The 23,893-nt window shown below is 38.9% G+C and overlaps 1 protein-coding gene across 1 annotated transcript in view; it reads right to left on the reverse strand.

Annotated features, from left to right (window-relative positions):
• NPY (neuropeptide Y) overlaps positions 1-23,893 on the reverse strand; it is a 150,746-nt gene that overhangs the window by 96,458 nt on the left and 30,395 nt on the right. Inside the window, exon 2 of the mRNA XM_061166369.1 lies at positions 14,584-14,758. The gene's annotated coding sequence lies outside the window, so the exon portion shown is untranslated. The remainder of the gene's footprint in view (positions 1-14,583; positions 14,759-23,893) is intronic.

The raw sequence follows: 23,893 nt of genomic DNA on the forward strand, positions 1-23,893 counted from the left end.
GAGTGTAACCTTTAAAAATTGTGAATCACTATGTCGTTTCCCTGTAACATATAATATTGTACATCAACTATATTTCAATTAAAAAAAGATATATAGGTTAAAAGTAAAAGGATGGAAAAATGTGACACACTGATACTAACCAAAAGAAATCTTGAGTTACTATTAATATCAGATGAAGTAGGTTTCAGAGCAAAGAATATTACAAGGTTGGTCATCTCATCATCATAAAGATGTCAGTTCACTGGAGGACATAATTCTTAACATTTATGCACCTAATAATTGAACTTCAAAATGCATGCAGTGAAACTGATAAAACTACAATGAGAAACAGAAAGATTCACAATGATACTTGGAGATTTCAATAGTTAATTGACATTTATAGAACACTTCACCCCAAAACAACATAATACACATTCTTTTCCAATATATAAGAACATTATAAAGATAGACTATAAAACTACTATCAATAAATTTGGAAGAATTAACGCCATTTAAGGTATGTCTGATGTCCGAATGGAATTAAATTAGAATTTAACTGCAATAAACATAAATCAGTTAAAGTACAAACATTGTCATATTTGGTAAGTGTGCTCACATACACAAACACACAAAAATGCTATGTCTTTTTCCAAATGACAAATCTAAAACATAAAGGCTTACAAAAGTTGAAAACCAAAATACTGAAAAGCATATTTCAGGCTAAAGATCAAACAACTACTTTGGAAAAAAGTTTCAGTTCACCAAAAAGACAGAGAACAGTTGTGAAACTTTATGCAAACAAAGAGAAAATACAGAAATCTCAAAGAATTGATCACAAAAAAAAACCTTTAAAACAAACAAAAAACCCTTCTGGAGTTAATAAGAAATTATAGCAAAGTTTTAGGATACAAGGTTAGTATATGAAAGTTAATTAGTATAGCACAGCATAGTGAAGTTGCCCAGTCATGTCCGACTCTTTGTGAACCCATGGACCAGGCTCCTCCATCCATGGGATTTTCCAGGCAAGAGTACTGGAGTGGATTGCCATTTCCTTCTCCAGGGAATCTTCCTGACCCAGGGATTGAACCCGGGTCTCCTGCATTGTAGGCAGACACTTTACCGTCTGAGCCACCAGGGAAGACAGAAAGTTAATTGTTTTCCTATATATCAGCAATGAATAAATGAATAATTGGAATTTGAAATTAAAAACACACTATCACTTACATTAGTATCAAAAAATAAATAACTTATTTTTTGGATTAAAAAATATAACAGGAATGAAAATAACAAAATATTCACAAGATCTATAAGAGGCAAATTACAAAACTCTGATGAAATCTCAATAAATGGAAAGATGTCCCATGTTCATGAATAGGAAAACTTGGTATTATTAAGAGGTCAGTTCTTCACAAATTGATCTATAGATTCAGTGCAATCCCAGTCAGAATCTCAGAAAGTTATTTTGTAGATGTTTACAAGTTGATTCTAAAGTTTGCAAGTAAAGGCCCAGGATATTGAAGGAGAAAAACAGAACTGGTGGACTGACATTACTTAACTTCAAGATTTACTATAAAGTTACAGGAATCAAGACTGTATGAGATTGGAAAAAAAAAAAATAGACAAATAGATCAATGGAACACAACAAAGAACCTAGAAATAGACCCACATAAATACATTAAACTTATCTTTGACAAAGTAGGAAAGGCAATCTAATAGAGAAAGAATAGTCTTTTCAACAAATGATGCTGAAACAACCAGATAGCCACATGCCAAAAATAAGCAAAAGGAAAAAAAAAAAGAAAATAGACTCTAGACACTGACTTTTATACCTTTCTCACAGTGAATTTTTGTGGATTAACTCATAGTGGATTAACTCATAGTGGATCACATAATTAACTCATAGTGGATCACAGACCTAAATGGAAATGCAAAGTTATCAAACTTGCAGAAGATAATGGAAGAGAAAATATAGGTGACCTTGGGTCTGGTGGTGACTTTTTAGATATACCACCAAAAGCAGGATTTATGGAGAAAGTTAAGTTGGACTACATTAAAATTTAAAATATTTGTGCTACAAAGAACACTGTTAAATGAATAAAAAGATAAGCCACAGACTGGGAGAAACTATATGCAAAATACATATCTGATAAAGGACTTTTATCAAAACTACACAAAGAACTCTTAAAACTCAATAATAAGAAAACAAACAACCCAATTTAAAATGGGTAACATATCTATACATATAACTTACCAAAGACATACATGTAGCAAATAAGCATGTGAAAAGATGCTCAAAATCATACATCATTAGAGGACTAAAAATTTATACAATAAAATACTACTACTGGTAAATAGATGGGGAGACAGTGGAAACAGTGTCAGACTTTATTTTTTTGGGCTCCAAAATCACTGCAGATGGTGACTGCAGCCATGAAATTAAAAGACACTTACTCCTTGGAAGGAAAGTTATGACCAACCTAGATAGCATATTAAAAAGCAGAGACATTACTTTGCCAGCAAAGGTCCATCTAGTCAAGGCTATGGTTTTTCCAGCAGTCATGTATGGATGTGAGAGTTGGACTGTGAAGAAAGCTGAACACCGAAAAATTGATGCTTTTGAACTGTGGTGTTGGAGAAGACTCTTGAGAGTCCCTTGCACTGTAAGGAGATCCAACCAGTCCATCCTAAAGGAGATCAGTCCTGGGTGTTCATTGGAAAGACTGATGCTGAAGCTGAAACTCCAATACTTTGGCCACCTCATGGGAAGAGTTGACTCATTGGAAAAGACCCTGATGCTGGGAGGGATTGGGGGCAGGAGGAGAAGGGGACAACAGAGGATGAGATGGCTGGATGGCATCACCGACTCGATGGGCATGAGTTTGAGTAGACTCTGGGGGTTGGTGATGGACAGGGAGGCCTGGCATGCTGTGATTCATGGGGTCGCAGAGAGTCGGACACAACTGAGCGACTGAACTGAACTGAACACATTTATTAGGATGGCTGAAATTCAAAACACTGACAATGTTAAATAGATTGAACTGAATAGATTGAAAGCTTCTGTCTACACAAAAATTTGTACTCAAATGTTTATGGCAGTTTTTTCTTTTTTCATACTTGCCACAATCTGAAAGCAACCAAGATGCCCTTCAAAAGATGAATGGATAAACGAATTGCCATATATAGACAATGGAGTATTACTCAGTGATAAAAAGAAATGAGCCATCAAGTCACAAAAAAAGAAAAAAAAAGAAGGAAAAAAACACACATTGCTGAGTAAAAGGAGTGAGTCTGAAAAGGCTACATACTGTATGCCTCCAACATTATAACATTCTGGAAAAGGCAATACTATAGAGACAGGAAAAATAACAATGGTTGCTAAGAGTTTGAGGAGAAGGAATGAATAGGTGTAACACAGGGGATTTTTAGGGCAGTGAAGCCACTATATATGATACTGTGATGGTAGATACATAACATTATACATTTGCCAAAACCTATAGAACCCATAGACAAAGAGTGAACCCTAAAGTCGACTATGGACTTTAGTTAATTTGATGCATCAATATCGACTCATTAATTGTAAAAAGTGTACCACACTAGTGTAAGATATTATTAATAATAGTATGGGGATAAAATGCAAGATATTAATAATATGGGAACCTGTGAGCAAGGGAAAGAGAAAAAGAAGTTTCAACAGGACTCTGTAAATTCTGCTCAATTTTATGTAAACCTAAAACCCTCAAAATGTCTAGTATTTTGGAAAAAATATAGCTTCAATATTCAGAAATAAAAATTTCTACACATATAAAGATAAATTGATAAATCAATCAAGATAGAAATTCTAACATACCTCACAATAATTGATAAATTAGACAAAAATTCAGCAAGTATATTTGAGATTTCACCCATAATATAATTAATACTTGTTTTGTGGGACATATTTCAAATCTTATATTCAACAGTAGAGGAATTCACTGAGACATTTACACTAATTTGCTTCATAGTAGTTCATAAAGCAAGTCTCAAGAAATTTCAAAGTATTGGCATTCTTAGAATCACATTAAGATGGAAATCAGTCATCAAAATATATCTACAAATGCCCATGTGCTTGAAAATGTGAAAGCATATTTATTGGAGCAAATAAAGCACCACTTGGAAGATAAATGTTTATGTTGTAAAAGATAGAAGGCTGGAAATTAAGACTATGTAACCTGCATGCTTAGTTACTCAGTAATGCCCAATTTTTTGCAACCCCATGGACTGTAGCCTGCCAGGCCCCTCTGTCCATGGGATTTCCCAGGCAAGAATATTAGAGTGGGTTTTCATTTCCTTCTCCAGGGGATCTTACCGACCCAGGGATTGAACCTGCACTCCTGCATTGGCAGGCAGATTCTTTATCACTGTGCCACCTGGGAAGCCCAGTATCCAATGTAGGAAAAATTTCAAAAGGAGAAAATTGTAGAAGAAAGGAAAAGTAAAATAATAAAGATAAAGACAGAAGTTACTGAACTGGGTAAAAAACATTAACATAGAGGAATGATAAAGTCAAGTCAGTACTTTTGGAAAGACTAACAGACAACCTTCAGAAAATACATATTAAGAAAAAAGTGGGGGAGGAGCCAAGATGGCGGAGGAGTAGGACGGGGAGACCACTTTCTCCTACAAATTCATCAAAAGAATAACTGAATGCAGAACAAACTTCACAAAACAACTTCTGATCGCTAGCTGAGGTCATCAGGCGCCCAGAAAAGCAGCCCATTGTCTTCGAAAGGAGGTAGGACAAAATATAAAGATAAAAAGGGAGACAAAAGAGCTAAGGACGGAGATCCGTCCCGGGAAGGGAGTCTTAGGCAGCATTGCTTGGGGTAGGGTCTGGGCCTGAGTGCCCTGAGGACAATCGGAGGGAGCTTCTGTGAGTGGCCAACTTGAACTGTGGGAGACCAAAAGAGAGAGAGAAAATTAACCGGCCGGAACACACTGCCGGCCGTTCGCAGAACAAAGGGACCGAGAAAGTCCAGAGAAGAGCTCGCAGGCTGCGGACCGGCCCAGCCCCGCCGGAGGCAGGAGGCAGGGGGGAGGGGAAGGTCACGGCGAGACACAGGGCGCAGGCACCCGACCGGCGCGGGCGGGGACTGGGGCTAGGGACGCGGAGGGCAGAAGGCGCGCACACCCGACTGGCGCCAGCGGAAACTGAAACTGGGTCCGCGGAAGGGAGTGGGTGCACCACACCTGGGGAGAGTGCGCCCACCAAGCCCCTGGCTGCCTGGACCACTCTGACGGGGAAGGCACAGACAGCAGGCGCAGCTTTTCGTTCCGCACTTTTGTGGAACACCCGAGGGCTGGAACCTCGCGCAGCGCGGGGCGCGCTCCATATAGAACAGCCGGGAGCCTGAGCAGCACAGACGGAGAAAGCAGCGTCAGCCCCTCCCGGCAGCGCCAGCCCATCCCCGCAGCGCCAGCCCCTCCCGGCAGCGTCAGCCCCTCCCCGCAGTGCCAGCCCCTCCCCGCAGAGCGACGGAACTAGCTACTTTAATAAGAGTCCACCTCCGCCCGCCTGTGTCAGTGCGGAAATGAGGCTCTGAAAAGACCGGCAAACAGAAGCCAAATAAACAAAGGGAACCGCTTCAGAAGGGTCTGGTGCAACAGATTAAAATCCCTGTAGAAAACACGGACTACACCGGAAGGGCCCTATAGATATCGAGAAGTGTAAGCTGGAACGAGGCGCTATCTGAAACTGAGCCAAACCCACACTGACCGCAACAACTCCAGAGAAATTCCTAGATATATTTTTACTTTTTTTTTTTTTTTTCTTCTAAGTAAGGAAGAAAAAAAAAAATTTTTTTTTCCTTTTTTTATTTTTTCTTTTTTATTTTTTCTCTTTGATTTTCCTTTAAAATTCCCTATTGCTCCCCCATTACTCCTTCACTTTCATTTTCATAGATTTTTACGATTTTTTTTAATTAGGAAAAAAAAATTTTTTTTCTCTTTTTTTTTTTCTTTTTCTTTTTCTTTTTTCTTCTTTTTTTTCTTTCCTTTTTCTCTTCTTTTTTCTAGTTTTCTTTTTCTCTTATTTCTTTTAAAGTCCTCTAGTACTCCTCTACTACTCCTTAATTTTCATTTTCAATACACTATAACCTTACAAAAAAAAAAGAAGAGAAGCCCGATTTTTAAACCGAAGATTATTCTCTCCCAATCCTGACTCTCTGTTTTCTACCTCAGGACACCTCTATTTCCTCCTTTCCCCTTCTCTTCCCAATCCAATTCTGTGAATCTTTGTAGGTGTTTGAGATACGGAGAACACTCTGGGAACAGACAGCTGCGTAGATCTGTCTCTCTCCTCCTGAGTCCCCCTTTTTCTCCTCCTGCTCATCTCTATCTCCCTCCTCCCTTTTCTCCTCTTCATGTAACTCTGTGAACCTCTCTGGGTGTCCCTAACGGGGGAGAATCTTTTTGCCATTAACCTAGAAGTTTCATTATCAGGGCTGTATAGTTGGAGAAGTCCTGAGACTACAGGAAGAATAAGACTAAAATCCAGAGGCAGGAAACTTAAGCCCAAAACATAAGAACACCAGAAAACTCCTGACTACATGGAACTTTAAGTAATAAGTGACCGTCCAAAAGCCTCCATACCTACACTGAAACCAACCACCACCCAAGAGCCAATAAGTTTTAGAGCAAGACATACCACGCAAATTCTCCAGCAACGCAGGAACATAGCCCTGAACGTCAACATACAGGCTGCCCAAGGTCACACCTAACACATAGACCCATCTCAAAACTCATTACTGGGGACTCCATTGCTCTCCAAAGAGAAGAAATCAAGTTCCACGCACCAGAACACTGACGCAAGCTTCCCTAACCAGGAAACCTTGACAAGCCAATCGTCTAAACCCACCCACTGGATAAATCCTCCACAATAAAAAGGAACCACAGACCTCCAGAATACAGAAAGCCCACTCCAGACACAGCAATCTAAACAAGATGAAAAGGCAAAGAAATACCCAACAGGTAAAGGAACATGAAAAATGCCCACCAAGTCAAACAAAAGAGGAGGAGATAGGGAATCTACCTGAAAAAGAATTTAGAATAATGATAATAAAAATGATCCAAAATCTTGAAAACAAAATGGAGTTACAGATAAATAGCCTGGAGACAAAGATTGAAAAAATACAAGAAATGTTTAATAAAGACCTAGAAGAAATAAAAAAGAGTCAATTAAAAATGAACAATGCAATGAATGAGATCAAAAACACTTTGGAGGGAACCAAGAGTAGAATAACGGAGGCAGAAGATAGGATAAGTGAGGTAGAAGATAAAATGGTGGAAATAAATGAAGCAGAGAGGAAAAAAGAAAAAAGGATCAAAAGAAATGAGGACAACCTCGGGGACCTCTGGGACAATGTGAAACGCCCCAACATTCGAATCATAGGAGTCCCAGAAGAAGAAGACAAAAAGAAAGGCCATGAGAAAATACTCGAGGAGATAATAGCTGAAAACTTCCCTAAAATGGGGAAGGAAATAGCCACCCAAGTCCAAGAAACCCAGAGAGTCCCAAACAGGATAAACCCAAGGCGAAACACCCCAAGACACATATTAATCAAATTAACAAAGATCAAACACAAAGAATAAATCTTAAAAGCAGCAAGGGAGAAACAACAAATAACACACAAAGGGATTCCCATAAGGATAACAGCTGATCTATCAATAGAAACCCTCCAGGCCAGAAGGGAATGGCAGGACATACTTAAAGTAATGAAAGAGAATAACCTACAACCCAGATTACTGTATCCAGCAAGGATCTCATTCAGATATGAAGGAGAATTCAAAAACTTTACAGATAAGCAAAAGCTGAGAGAATTCAGCACCACCAAACCAGCTCTTCAACAAATGCTAAAGGATCTTCTCTAGACAGGAAATGCAGAAAGGTTGTATAAACGTGAGCCCAAAACAACAAAGTAAATGGCAACGGGACCACACCTATCAATAATTACCTTAAATGTAAATGGGTTGAATGCCCCAACCAAAAGACAAAGATTGGCTGAATGGATACAAAAACAAGACCCCTATATATGCTGTCTACAAGAGACCCACCTCAAAACAAGAGACACATACAGACTAAAAGTGAAGGGCTGGAAAAAAAATATTTCATGCAAATGGAGACCAAAAGAAAGCAGGAGTCACAATACTCCTATCAGATAAAATAGACTTTCAAATAAAGGCTGTGAAAAGAGACAAAGAAGGACACTACATAATGATCAAAGGATCAATCCAAGAAGAAGATATAACAATTATAAATATATATGCACCCAACATAGGAGCACCACAATATGTACGGCAAATGCTAACGAGTATGAAAGAGGAAATTAATAGTAACACAGTAATAGTGGGAGACTTTAATACCCCACTCACAACTATGGATAGATCAACTAAACAGAAAATTAACAAGGAAACACAAACCTTAAATGACACAATGGACCAGCTAGACCTAATTGATATCTATAGGACATTTCACCCCAAAACAATCAACTTCACCTTTCTTCTCAAGTGCACACGGAACCTTCTCCAGAATAGATCACATCCTGGGCCATAAATCTGGTCTTGGAAAATTCAAAAAAATTGAAATCATTCCAGTCATCTTTTCTGACCACAGTGCAGTATGATTAGATCTCAATTACAGGGAAAAAATTGTTAAAAATTCAAACACATGGAGGCTAAATAACACGCTTCTGAATAACCAACAAATCATAGGAGAAATCAAAAAAGAAATCAAAATATGTATAGAAATGAATGAAAATGAAAACACAACAACCCAAAACCTATGGGACACTGTAAAAGCAGTGCTAAGGGGAAGGTTCATAGCATTACAGGCTTACATCAAGAAACAAGAAAAAAACCAAATAAATAACCTAACTCTACACCTAAAGCAATTAGAGAAGGAAGAAATGAAGAACCCCAGGGTTAGCAGAAGGAAAGAAATCTTAAAAATCAGGGCAGAAATAAATGCAATAGAAACTAAAGAGACCATAGCAAAAATCAACAAAGCTAAAAGCTGGTTTTTTGAAAAAATAAACAAAATTGACAAACCATTAGCAAGACTCATTAAGAAACAAAGAGAGAAGAACCAAATTAGCAAAATTAGAAATGAAAATGGAGAGATCACAACAGACAACACTGAAATACAAAGGATCATAAGAGACTACTACCAGCAGCTCTATGCCAATAAAATGGACAACTTGGATGAAATGGACAAATTCTTAGAAAAGGATAACTTTCCAAAACTGAACCAGGAAGAAATAGAAGATCTTAACAGACCCATCACAGGCAAGGAAATCGAAACTGTCATCAAAAATCTTCCAGCAAACAAAAGCCCAGGACCAGATGGCTTCACAGCTGAATTCTACCAAAAATTTAGAGAAGAGCTAACACCTATCTTACTCAAACTCTTCCAGAAAATTGCAGAAGAAGGTAAACTTCCAAACTCATTCTATGAGGCCACCATCACCCTAATTCCAAAACCAGACAAAGATGCCACAAAAAAAGAAAACTACAGGCCAATATCACTGATGAACATAGATGCAAAAATCCTTAACAAAATTCTAGCAAACAGAATCCAACAACATATTAAAAAAATCATACACCACGACCAAGTGGGCTTTATCCCAGGAATGCAAGGATTCTTCAATATCCGCAAATCAATCAATGTAATACACCACATTAACAAATTGAAAGATAAAAACCATATGATTATCTCAATAGATGCAGAGAAAGCCTTTGACAAAATTCAACACTCATTTATGATTAAAACTCTCCAAAAAGCAGGAATAGAAGGAACATACCTCAACATAATAAAAGCTATATATGACAAACCCACAGCAAGCATCACCCTCAATGGTGAAAAATTGAAGGCATTTCCCCTGAAATCAGGAACAAGACAAGGGTGCCCACTCTCACCACTACTATTCAACATAGTGTTGGAAGTATTGGCCACAGCAATCAGAGCAGAAAAAGAAGTAAAAGGAATCCAGATAGGAAAAGAAGAAGTGAAACTCTCACTGTTTGCAGATGACATGATCCTCTACATAGAAAACCCTAAAGACTCTACCAGAAAATTACTAGAGCTAATCAATGAATATAGTAAAGTTGCAGGATATAAAATTAACACACAGAAATCCCTTGCATTCCTATATACTAACAATGAAAAAACAGAAAGAGAAATTAAGGAAACAATACCATTCACCATTGCAACAAAAAGAATAAAATACTTAGGAGTATATCTACCTAAAGAAACAAAAGACCTATACATAGAAAACTATAAAACACTGAGGAAAGAAATCAAAGAGGACACAAACAGATGGAGAAACATACCATGTTCATGGATTGGAAGAATCAATATTGTCAAAATGGCTATTCTACCCAAAGCAGTCTATAGATTCAATGCAATCCCTATCAAGCTACCAATGGTATTTTTCACAGAACTAGACCAAAGAATTTCACAATTTGTATGGAAATACAAAAAACCTCGAATAGCCAAAGTAATCTTGAGAAAGAAGAATGGAGCTGGAGGAATCAACCTGCCTGACTTCAGACTCTACTACAAAGCCACAGTCATCAAGACAGTATGGTACTGGCACAAAGACAGAAATATAGATCAGTGGAACAGAATAGAAAGCCCAGAGATAAATCCACAAACCTATGGACACCTTATCTTCGACAAAGGAGGCAAGGATATACAATGGAAAAAAGACAACCTCTTTAACAAGTGGTGCTGGGAAAACTGGTCAACCACTTGTAAAAGAATGAAACTAGAACACTTTCTAACACCATACACAAAAATAAACTCAAAATGGATTAAAGATCTAAATGTAAGACCAGAAACTATAAAACTCCTAGAGGAGAACATAGGCAAAACACTCTCCGACCTAAATCACAGCAAGATCCTCTATGACCCACCTCCCAGAATATTGGAAATAAAAGCAAAACTAAACAAATGGGACCTAATGAAACTTAAAAGCTTTTGCACTACAAAGGAAACTATAAGTAAGGTGAAAAGACAGCCCTCAGATTGGGAGAAAATAATAGCAAATGAAGAAACAGACAAAGGATTAATATCAAAAATATACAAGCAACTCCTGAAGCTCAATTCCAGAAAAATAAATGACCCAATCAAAAAATGGGCCAAAGAACTAAACAGACATTTCTCCAAAGAAGACATACAGATGGCTAACAAACACATGAAAAGATGCTCAACATCACTCATTATTAGAGAAATGCAAATCAAAACCACAATGAGGTACCATTACACGCCAGTCAGGATGGCTGCTATCCAAAAGTCTACAAGCAATAAATGCTGGAGAGGGTGTGGAGAAAAGGGAACCCTCTTACACTGTTGGTGGGAATGCAAACTAGTACAGCCGCTATGGAAAACAGTGTGGAGATTTCTTAAAAAACTGGAAATAGAACTGCCATATGACCCAGCAATACCACTTCTGGGCATACACACTGAGGAAACCAGATCTGAAAGAGACACGTGCACCCCAATGTTCATTGCAGCACTATTTATAATAGCCAGGACATGGAAGCAACCTAGATGCCCATCAGCAGATGAATGGATAAGGAAGCTGTGGTACATATACACCATGGAATATTACTCAGCCATTAAAAAGAATTCATTTGAACCAGTTCTAATGAGATGGATGAAGCTGGAGCCCCTTATACAGAGTGAAGTAAGCCAGAAAGACAAAGAACATTACAGCATACTAACACATATATATGGAATTTAGAAAGATGGTAACGATAACCCTATATGCAAAACAGAAAAAGAGACACAGAAATACAGAACAGACTTTTGAACTCTGTGGGAGAAGGCGAGGGTGGGGTGTTTCGAGAGGAATCGGGTGGAGAGGGAGGTGGGAGCGGGGATTGGGATGGGGAAGACTTGTAAATCCATGGCTGATTCATGTCAATGTATGACAAAACCCAAAAAAAAAAAAAAAAAAAGAAAAGTAATTAAATAAACATGGGTTCTGCAAACCAAAAAAAAAAAAAAAAAAGAAGTGACAGAAGCAATAGAAGAAATGGAGGAAGGATACAGATATTTAAGCTTGTGAGAGAAAATTATAAACCTCTTTTGCTAATATAATTGAAAACATATGAAATGGACAAATTCCTAGAATATGTCTTACTAAATCTGAACCAAAAAGAGAAAAGAATACCTGGAAAACCCTATGCCTATTAAAGTAATTAAATCAATAGCTAAAAATCTTCCTACAAATATCAGGATAGTGATTATCACAGGGTTCAAGGAAACAGGGGATGGATGAGTGTTAGTACACAGAGGGCTTGGCAGATATCGCTAATACCCTATTTCTTAAGCTAGGGTTAAAATACACATGTGGTATGATCCAGCAATCCCACTCTCAGGCATATACCAGACAAAACTATAGAGATACATGCATCTCTGTTTTCAAAGCAGCACTAGTGCATAATAACCAGGACATGGAAACAGACTAACTGTCCACTGATAGATGAATTGACTAAGAAGATGTAGTACATATATATAATGGAATACTATAGCTATAGTATTTTTTTTAGCTATAGAAAGAATGAAATAATACCATTTGCAGCAACATGTATGGACCTAGAAATTATAATACTAAGTGAAGTAAGTCAAAAAGAGAAAGATAAATATCATGTGATACCACTTATATGTGGAATCCAAAAAGATGATATAAATAACTTATTTACAAAATAGACTCACAGACATAGAGAACAGACCTGTGGTTTCCAAGGAGAAGGGGAGATGGGGAAGGAAGGAACTGGGAGTTTAGGATTAGCAGATACAAACTATTACATACAGGATGGATAAATAACAAGGTACTATATTCAACATCCTCTGATAAATCACTATGGAAAAGAATATATAAAAGAATGTATATACATGTATAACTGAATCACTTTGCTGTTCAGCAGAAATTAACACAACATTGTAAATCAACAATAGTTCATAAAAAATTTTAAAGATATATGTGTTTTTTATTAATTATATTCTGCATATGTTAGACATATTATTGTTTGTATTACACTTTTAAAGACTGTATATGCTAATTCAAAAGTTGTGTTTTAGATCTACCTTTCTCTAAACTAAGATAATCTAATATATGTATTAGTTCCAAGATTCCCCAAGATAGATTCCAGTATTAGAAGGATTATAAAGGATTCATGTGAAGAATTTACTATACAAATGGCCTTGAAACTGAAAATATAACACAATCAGAACCGTCATATCAAGTTAATAACATGGTCTCACACATACATACATACCTGCTTCCGTGGGTGATTCCCCAGGAACACTACTTATTTTTACTTCAAGTAGTGTTAGAAAACAACGAGTGTAACAGATAAGATTATTTAGTGATGTTTTTGTGTGTGCACGCTTAAGTCGCTTCAGTCGTGTCTGACTCTTTGCAACTCAATGAACTGTACCCCACCAGGCTCCTCTATCCATGGGATTTTCCTGGCAAGAATACTGAAGTGGGTTGCCATGCCCTCATCTAGGGCATCTTCACCACCCAGGGATAGAACTCACATCACCTGCATTGGCAGGAACGTTCTTTACCACTAGTGCCACCTGGAAATAATAGTCAAAGTTATTTACTGACATCCTTATCATATCCTTATCATATCATATCTTCCTTTGGAGAAGGAAATGGCAACCCTCTCCAGTATTCTTGCCTAGAGAATCCCGTAGACAGAGGACCCTGGTGGGCTGCTGTCCATGAGGTCGCACAGAGTCAGACACGACTGAAGCGACTTAGCATAGTATTATCATATCTCAATTTAAAAAATAGATGTTAGCCTACTAAAATGACTAAAACCAGTACCTCACATAAGTTCTTCTGAGCTCTGAATTCAGAAGTAGAATTTCTGAGCCAAAGGAAATGTAAGTTTTCAACTTGATTAGATTTTGTCAAACTGCACTCTGAAGTGTTTTTACCAATTTAAACTATCATTGAAGTGCATGAAAGTTGCTATTTCCTCTGGTCTTGAAAACAGTTTGTCAGAGTATAAACTGCTTGCCACTCTGACAAGCATGAAGTATTTCTGTTTATTTTGTTTGCCTTTCCAGACTTTCAGTAAGTATATTTTTATATGCTTACTGTCTGTACACTGTGTGTACAGGGCATATGCACAAACACATACACAGCTTGAGCACACAGTTGATTCTCAAGATTTTTGATAGTTACAACAAAGACACTGCCAATAGTGAATCATCAAATACTGAACAATTCATTCTTAGCAAGGGAAATACAGGGTTAGGTTCCTGTGTGCCTCTGGTCACAACATTTTCATCACCAATCAATATAAAACACATTGTGTGTGTTTCTGTTTAAAGACACCTTATTTAATACATCACCAATTCATTAAAATTGAACTGGCAGCCAACAACACTGTATCTCATGTCTGAGATATCATAAGGACCATCACAATCTTCTTGCACTTAGAAATACTAGACAACACTTCAGACTATGCTTGGAACCATTTTAAAAATGAAATCATGAACAAAAAGACAAAAAACATGCCATTAAACATATATAAATGGATACTTACTGACAATATAATTGAAACAAGAAGGCAAAGAATTATCTTGTTGCACTTCAGTTGGGAACCTGTGCCTCAGGTGACTTGAATTTTTTGCTGGTCTGTGTCTGTTCTTGCATGACCTTGAAAGTACTGTGAGTACTGATTTGGGGGCTTCCGAAGAAATTTAAGCAAGTAAGCAAAGCTACAAAATAAAACCATGGATAATGATATAAATGATATACAATAACTATAAATTTGATCAGTTGTCAACTTTGCTATGCTGTTGTACTTTCTTCATTTATATAAAAAATGTATTGTTTTTAAAAGTATGCTGGAGGGATTTTCCTGGTGGTCCAGTAGTAAGACTACATGCTCCCAATGCAGAGGACATGGGTTTGATCGTTGGCTGGGGAACTAAGATCCCCTCTTAATATTCTTGGTTGGGGAATTAAGATGCCGCAGAGAGAGGTCAAAAAACAAAGACTGTAAGATCTAAAAAGGATGCTGTATTTTTACTGGATTTTCACTGAATCAGGGGATCAGTTTAGGGATAATTGACACCTTAACAATTAGCAATGTTGAATCTCTGACCTATGAACAGAGTATCTCCTGTATATTGTCAATGTTAAACATAGAAGCTAGTCACTGTCCTTTCACGGGTGAGAAGCCCTACTCTTGCCCCTGGTATTACTATGTGAGAGTGAATGCTGTCCATTTGCACATGGGATGCTCTTGGTCTTGTCTACACAAGTTCAGGCCCACTCTGGGAATTTCTAGAGTCAGAATCTAGCAGATTGTTACTTCAGCCTCACTTATAGCTGGATGCTTCCATTTTGATTTTTGTCTACAGAGATATTTTGCTTGTTTTTGAGCATTGAGTGTGTCTGAGGTGTGTATGTTTAAATTTATCATTGCTGTGAATCAGTTTAAAACATGAACCCATACCACCACTTAAAAAGAAGCATAAGCAGCATTTTTCAGCCTTTTATAGTCTCTCTCTGTGTTGATATTTACAAAAAAAAAAAATTTGTATACTGTCTACATAAATCTTTTTACACTATTTGAAATTTCAAAATACTATAAATAAAACTTTATGACTGTCTTGACAGGGAGGCTGAACTCTGCCCAGAGATTCTTTTTTTAATCACACATGCTGTCACCACTACTTTATCCCACTTCCTATCTCTACTACTCTTTCAGTTTAAAATTGATGCCCTGAAAGGAAATATGAAACTCTAATAAGGTCAGCTTCAGAAAACTAGAGATCAAGATGTTAACAAGCAGGGAGACTGTGTGACTTGTGGCAGACAGGGTTGCCTGGAAAAATCAACTTAACTTGCATATACAGAGGGAGTACCCTTATTCCAGAAACCAGAGTAGGCAGTGGACAGACCTCCACAATCTGAACCAAGTCTCACTCACCCTGGTCAGTTTTGTTCTCAAATTCTAACTGTGGGAATAAACATCGCTTTTGGAAAAAACATGTTTTATTTCACAAACAGCTTCATGACAACATTCATAGAAATCAAAATAAAAGAACATCAAAACCCCAGTAGGTAAATAGATAAAAAATAAGAACAGGCTGTTCTCATAGAGGAAATACTAATTTGCAAAAATATACACCATCCTTATGGCAGAAAGCAAAGAAGAACTAAAGAGCCTCTTGATGAAAGTGAAAGAGGAGAGTGAAAAAGTTGGCTTAAAACTCAACATTCAGAAAACTAAGATCATGGCATCTGGTCCCATCACTTCACAGCAAATAGATGGGGAAAAAAAATGGAAACAGTGACAGACTTTATTTTTTTGGGTTCCAAAATCACTGCAGATGGTGACTGCAGCCATGAAATTAAAAGACACTTGCTCCTTGGAAGAAAGGTTATGACCAACCTAGACGGCATATTAAAAAGCAGAGACATTTTTTTTTTGCCAACAAAGGTCCATCTAGTCAAAACTTTGGTTTTCCCAGTAGTCATGTATGGATGTGAGACTTGGAATATAAAGAAAGCTGAGCACCGAAGAATTGATGCTTTTGAACTATGGTGTCGGAGAAGACTCTTGAGAGTCCCTTGGACAGTAAGGAGATCCAACCAGTCAATCCTAAAGGAATTAGTCCTGAATATTCATTGTATTCAATATCCAATATTCAATATTCAAGTATTCAATATCCAATACTTTGGCCAACCGATGCGGAGAACTGAGTCATTGGAAAAGACCCTGATGCTGGGAAAGATTGAAGAAAAGAGGAGAAGGGGACAACAGAGGATGAGATGGTTGGATGGCATCACTGACTTGATGGACATGAGTTTGAGTAAGCTCCAGGAGTTGGCGATGGACAGGGAGGCCTGGCGTGCTGCAGTCCATGGGGTCACAAAGAGTTAGACATGACTGAGTGACTGAACTGAACTGAAATATTTACACATGTATTTTCCTTTATATTAACCTAAGAAATAAAAATAATGCACTATTTTATATCTAGGAACATTTCCATAACAAATAACTCTCAGGTTAATTTTTATAAAAATCTTCCTACACTGGAAGGAATGGTGCTGAAGCTGAAGTTCTAATACTTTGGCCACCTGATGTGAAAATCTGACTCACTGGAAAAGATCCTGATGTTGGGAAAGATTGAAGGCAAATGGAAAAGCAGATGGCGGAGGATGAGATGGTTAGATAGCATCACTGACTCAATGGACATTAAGCAAACTCTGCGAAATAAAGAAGGACAGAGGAACCAGGTATGCTGCAGTCTATGGGGTTGAAAGAGTCGGACATGACTTAGCAACTGAACAACTCTCAAGTCTAATGTTACTATTAAACTAGTATCTTCACACTTTCTGCTGCATTGGAAATAGGCACAATTCTTTGGAAAAGCATTATAGCAATATACTGAATATACTGAGAGCTATAAAAATGGTTATTTTCTTTTAGCCAGTAATTCAACTGGCTATGAACTTATCTTAAGGAAGCATTAAAAGAAAAACACCTATATGCATGATGATGGTCATGCTGTATTATTTACAGTACTATAACTAAATGTTCAAGAGGACAAATAGGCATTGAATTGCCCCAATATTTTTGAACAGCTTTATTGAGGTATAATTGACATATAATAAAATGTACATAATTAAAGTATACAGTTTAATAAGCTTTGACATATGTATACATCCATGAAACAACTGTCATCATCAAGATAATGAACATGTCAACTTTCCAACATTTTTAAATGAGCAGAAGACAATTAGGGCCAGATGCTAAAACATGCTACCCCAGCCATCACCCCCATGGCCCCAGACCTCACCTGATCACCCAGGGCAAGGAATGGGAAGGGACCACTGGGAGTCACTCTTCATGGTTTACCATTCCCTCTCTCCATAATAGTGCTCCCCCCATTTGCCAAGAATCTGGACTCTAAAGAATAACTCATAGAGGCTGAAGGTGTCTGTGTGCAAGAGGAGACTGCCATCTACCCATCAACTGGATAGTTGCCAAGTCGTGCTATCCTCAGACCCACTTTGATGTTGGCAACTTGGCTAGAGATTTCCGAGAGTGGGAACATGCTGGAGCAACTCATAGAACAGTGAGAAGGAATCAGGGTATAATGTGATCATAAAGGATGCCTTCCACCCTGTAGTTTCCTGTGGCCCTTGGAGCACATGGAAGATAACATGACTCCATGTGAAGGAGCTGAGGGAGAGGCAGGAGCTATGGTGCCCAATGGCCAAACTAGGGGAAGTGATACTGAGACAGGAGGTTGTGAGTCAAGGGCATGACTTGAAAAGGATGCCACTGTTCCTTTCTAAGAGAGTGATAGAGGGACCAGAGTGCCACTGAACATACACTCAGAAAAATCACACAACACAAAGAAACCACATCAGCAGAGCCCCAGCAGCCAATCAAAGTAACCAGTGAAAAGATCAGGACTGCTGTCCACTACTGGTGTAAGAGTATGTAGTACAGCGTACCCCATCTTTTTAAGGCTCTCTTCCTCACCCAACGCCCCTGGAAGGAGTGAAAAGACAAAATGGATCTCCTCCAGACCACAGATCCTGAAGGTCATAATCTAGCCAGAGAAGGAAGGAAAAAGAAATGAGACTGGGTTTCAAACTGAACCAGATAGAATTTTTTAATGAGAAATTACTTCAAAGTGGTGGGACCATCCCAACATGTTACTGAAGAACAGGAAAGGAAAATGATGATTGAAAGAGAATGAAAAAGCTTTAATGCCTGTACTTCACTGAATGTAGGGAATTCAGTATACCTGATACAATCACAAAACTAAATGGACTAAAAAAGTATAATATATCAATTCAATACATTATCCAACCAACAAGAGTATGAAGAACTATATGCAATGGGAGACCTGGGTTCAATCCCTGGGTTGGGAAGATAAGATCCCCTGAAGAAGGGAAAGGCTACCCACTCCAGTATTCTGGCCTGGAGAATTCCATGGACTGTATACTCCATGGGATCACAAAGAGCCGGACACGACTGAGTGACTTTCACTTTCATAGAAAATAATAATGACAATAATTAAAAAACAACAAAAACAATTATGTAAAAGAAGACCATCAATAAAATTTTAAAGAGAATAATAAAAATGATTATTCAGTTAATATGGTATGATTATAGTTTTTAAAATAGTGTTTTACATTTGTTTTATGATAGGAAAAAGCAAGAAAATAAATCACCCAGCATTCTGCCTTACTAGTTCAGAAAAACCTATCCATGTTCATTTCTCTTTGATGATTTGATAAATAGTTTTCAGCACTTATCTGCCAAGGGTGAAGCTGTGCCAGATGTTGCGGGCACAGCTTAGGCAGGGTTGGCAGGCTTACTGCCCTCACCTGAGTGTACCTGTAGGGATGCAGGGTGCTGAGGGCTGGCTGGGCAAGGGCAGCTGCATGGAGCACAGTGAGGGCAGCTGGGGATCCCCACAACTTCCAAGGCTAAGTCATAAGTATGCTGAGACAAAAGGAATGTGTGGAAGGTCCCCCCAGGGAAGGCAAGGGGCATAGCATGTAAGATGAGTCCAGAAACGTGGCAGAAGTTCAAGAACAGACTGAAGTTTGAGAGGGCTGGAACATGGAGTATAAACTGGAGCTGCAGGTGAGCAGTGATGCAGAAAGGGAGGCAGGGTCTAGCCTCTTACACCTTGGTGAGAAGTGTGGATTTTTAAGATAAAAAGCACATGGAGATACACACACACATTCATAGTGTTTACATAGTTGAATTTCTTAATTTCTATGAAATTCTTAATTTTCTTCATTTCTATGGAATAGGATCCATGTTTGAGTTTAGAATTTTCTAGCCTTCTATAGTATTTTCAGTTCTCCATGTTTATTTAGATTCTTGGAGTTTGCGCCATTCTGGGACACAAAGCAAGTATTTGGATGATGTAAGATTTTACTGCTCGGTCTCTTGGCAGGTGCTAGGCCCACAGGTTCCATCCACAGCATTCTGTCCTTTCCTCACCTCCATGAAGGCTGGCATTCCTTGGGGTTATTCTCAGAGGTTGCAGGCATGACATCCCCACACACTAAACACAGAACTTGGAGTATTTTTAGCCATTAATTCAGATTCACTGGTTTTAGCAGATCTCCATCTACCTGGAAATTACTCAGGGCCAACCAGAAGGCTGGGTTTCAACATTTCTCACACAACAGAAAGTTGAAGCCAAAGGTATAAAGAATTTTGCTGTTGACAGGTGAGTGTTTCAAGTGCAGGTCTTCACAATGAACTGTTCACTCATGGTTTATGAGGCAATGATGAGAGAGCTCTAAAGAAGCACGTCTCTGACACATGACAGCTCAGTCCCAAAGACCATTAATCACAGGTCAGCTCATCAAAAACATCTGTGGAAATGGACAGAGCAGACCTCTGTGCAATCCTGTGTATCAGGGTGATGGCTGCAGTACTCCACCTATTCTAGCACCAGCACAAATTGGAAACCGAAAGAGTTCACAGGCTTCAAAGAATCTTCTTGCCACCACTAAATAGCTCAAGGAGATGGAACCTGGAGTATATGTTTACAGAATGAAATTTTTTCCTTCAATTTTGTTTAAATTTGAATACTATTTTTGTAGGGAAAATGAAAGAAGTTATTAACTACTCATTTTTGCAACAATGAAAAACAGTTTTCACTTTACTATGGCTGTTTTTTATGTAGTGCATACATGCCAAGCCGCTTCTGTGATGTCTGACTCTTTGTGACCCTATGAACTGTAGCCCACCAGGCTCCTCTGTCCATGGGAGTCTCCAGGCAAGAATACTGGAGTGGGTTGCCATGCCCTCCTCCAGGGGATCTTCCTCACCCAGGGATCAAACCTCTGTCTCTTATATCTCCTGTATTGGCAGGTGGGTTCTTTACCACTATCACTACCTGGGAATTCCCATTTCTTATGTAGCTTAAATACAATTAGAGAGCTACTTAGTGAATTTAGATTATCCCCCCCCCCCCATTTTTCTTATAGTTACTTTTTTTCTGTCTTTTTTTAACCTATAAAAGTGGTATGTGTTTGTGGCAAATTTTATATGCCTACTGTATATGCATTTATAGACAAATGTATAAGTCCATGTCTTCCCAGGTGGTGCTAGTGGTAAAGAACCCGCCTGTCAATGCAGGAGACATAAGAGATGTGGGTTCAGTCCCCGGGCTGGGAAGATTCCCCTGGAGAAGGAAATGGCGACCCACATCAGTATTCTTGCCTGAAAATTTCCATGGACAGAGGGGCCTGGTGGGCTACAATCAATAGGGTTGCAAAGAGTCAGACATGACTGAGCGACTTTCACTTCACATAAGTTCATACATACACACATGTACCTATACACATATATGTTAGCATATGGGTATATCGACATATACACACACATATATGCTTTATAAAAGGTTATAAAATGAAAAAATGAAAGTCCATTCCCCCAACCTTCCATTATCAGCTCCACTATCCAGAAGCAATCACTGAAAATACCTGTTTTTATGGTCAAAATATTAGGATGGGCTCTTCTGCCTCAAAATTATCTGAGGTACCAGTGAAACAGAGAGCAGACCCAAAGTGAGTCTGTCTTCCCACAGGAAATCCAGAGGGGAGAACAGTTGACTATTTTGGCAACCTGCCTTTCCCAACACCAGATCCCAGCTCAGAGAGGTAAAAACATCTAAAGCCAGTGAGAATCCTTTAGTGGTCACAAAGGATTGTTGCTTTGTTTTTTTCACTGGGTTGAAACTAGTTTTGCAACTTAACTTAATTGTGGGACTACCTATCATTTAAAGTGAGCAGAAACGAGGGACCTGACAGCATTTTTATTCAGAGACAATGAAGATGGAGACAAAGATTAAGTTACTGGAGCCAGAACACCTTCCATGCAATTATAAATTTTCTACAGCCTTGCTACCCACAGTGTGGTCCAAGAATCAATAGCACTGGCATCACCTGGGAACTTGTTGGAAATGCAGAACCTAAGGTTCACTCCAGACCTATTGAATCAGATCTTCATTTTAACAAGAACCCAAGCGATTCACAAATACCTTAAAGTGTAAGAAGTGGGATCTACAACATCTTTTTAGTTGTTAACAAGTATGCCATTGTATGATTGTGCCACAGTGTTAGAGTTTATTTGACTCTAACTAGTGTTAGAAGAGTTTATTCATCTAGGTTGCCAGGGGCCATTTCCTAGAAATCCTTGTTAAAGCCAATCTCATTGGCCTTGGACAGCAGAGATAATTCTTTCTGGGTTAAGCTGTGGGAAAACTAAAGTCTGGACCAAAGCCTACACTGGAGAGGTGTCTCACAGATGGCTGTTCCCAGAATGGCTTAAAAACTGTTTACTATGTTATGGTAACAGATGCTTTCAAACAAAGAGAACAGGAAGCTAGTGCCTTCTCTGTCTGCCATTCAGCAGGGCTGAATGCCTTCCATTAAATTCGCCTGCAAACTTTGCTGAAGAGCCCCGCAAGCAGCAATGAAAATTACAGAGCGGCTCCCAGGCACTTTAGTGGGTAATCAGCTGAAATTGAGCAGTTTTCCATATTCTTTGCTGATAATGCAAATAGACCTTTAAAGCAAATGGTTCCAAGTTGCCACAATCCTACAAACTGAGAAGCCCCATGTGGTCCACACAGATGCTTCTGCTGCACCCCAAGCCCTGCCACACAGCGACTGGTTCCCACGACTATCAGCGGCAGGCTCCACCAGGCTGCCTGCATGTTAACAAACGGCCAGGCTGAGTTAGAGGGTTACAGGCCCAGGGCCAATCATCTGAATAAATTAGCAATCTGAAAGTAAATGCAGCTCCAAGGAAAAGGCTGCATTTTTCTAAAATTTCCATGATTATCTTCATACTAGATTCAGCTTTTCCTTGAAAGGTGCCCCTTTGTGCTGTCCAGTGGGGAAGAAGGACTCTAGGTCTAAAGTGGCCTTTGGATGTACCAAGATTATCAGCCATAGCAGAAAGTGAAAGTTGCTCAGTCATGTCAGACTCTTTGCTACCCTCCATGGGCTATACAGTCCATGGAATTCTCCAGGCCAGAATACTGGAGTCGAAAGCTGTTCCCTTCTCCAGGGGATCTTCCCAACCCAGGGATCGAACCCAGGTCTCCCACATTGCAGGCAGATTGTTTACCAGCTGAGCCACCAGGGGGAGTATTGATTGCAGACAAGTTGCTTCATCCCCGATTTTCTAGGTTCAGAATGGGGCATCTGGAAAAAAAGTCACTTTGGTTCTGAATAAGAGGCCAAGAGGAGGAGCAATGGAAAGGAAGACAGTACCGGATTCACATGCCAACCCAATACATCCTAACTCTGTGATCCTGATGGTGGTTGACACTCTTTGAGCTTTAACTCCTATGAAATAGGAGAGTAATATCCTTACAGGTAAGATACTATAAGGGGCTTCCCTGGTGGCTCAGTGATAAAGAATCTGCCTGCAGTGCAAGAGCTGTAGCAGACAGAGGAGACACAAGTTTGACCCCTGGGTCAGGAAGATCCCTTGGAGGAGGGCATGGCAACCCACTCCAGTATTCTTGCCTGTAGAAGTCCATGGACAGAGAAGCTCGGTGGGCTACAGTCCATGGGGTCACAAAGAGTCAGACACGACTGAAGCAATTTGGCATCCATGCATGCAAGATACCATAAACAGTATCTCTTGGGACATGGTGGTAGGTATCTCATAAATGCTATTTTCCCTCCTTCAAAATGATCACCTTCAAAACCTCACACACTTCCTTCCCTCTTTACTCACACCATAACCATTAGAGATGAAAGTGAAGGTTGATAAAGAACACTTGTAGAAAATGAGAAAAGAACACTTCCAGAAATTTATTACAGCTAAACTCTAAATG

The sequence above is a fragment of the Dama dama genome, chromosome 18, assembly GCF_033118175.1.
Source record: "Dama dama isolate Ldn47 chromosome 18, ASM3311817v1, whole genome shotgun sequence".
NCBI classification, from domain to species: Eukaryota; Metazoa; Chordata; class Mammalia; order Artiodactyla; family Cervidae; genus Dama; species Dama dama.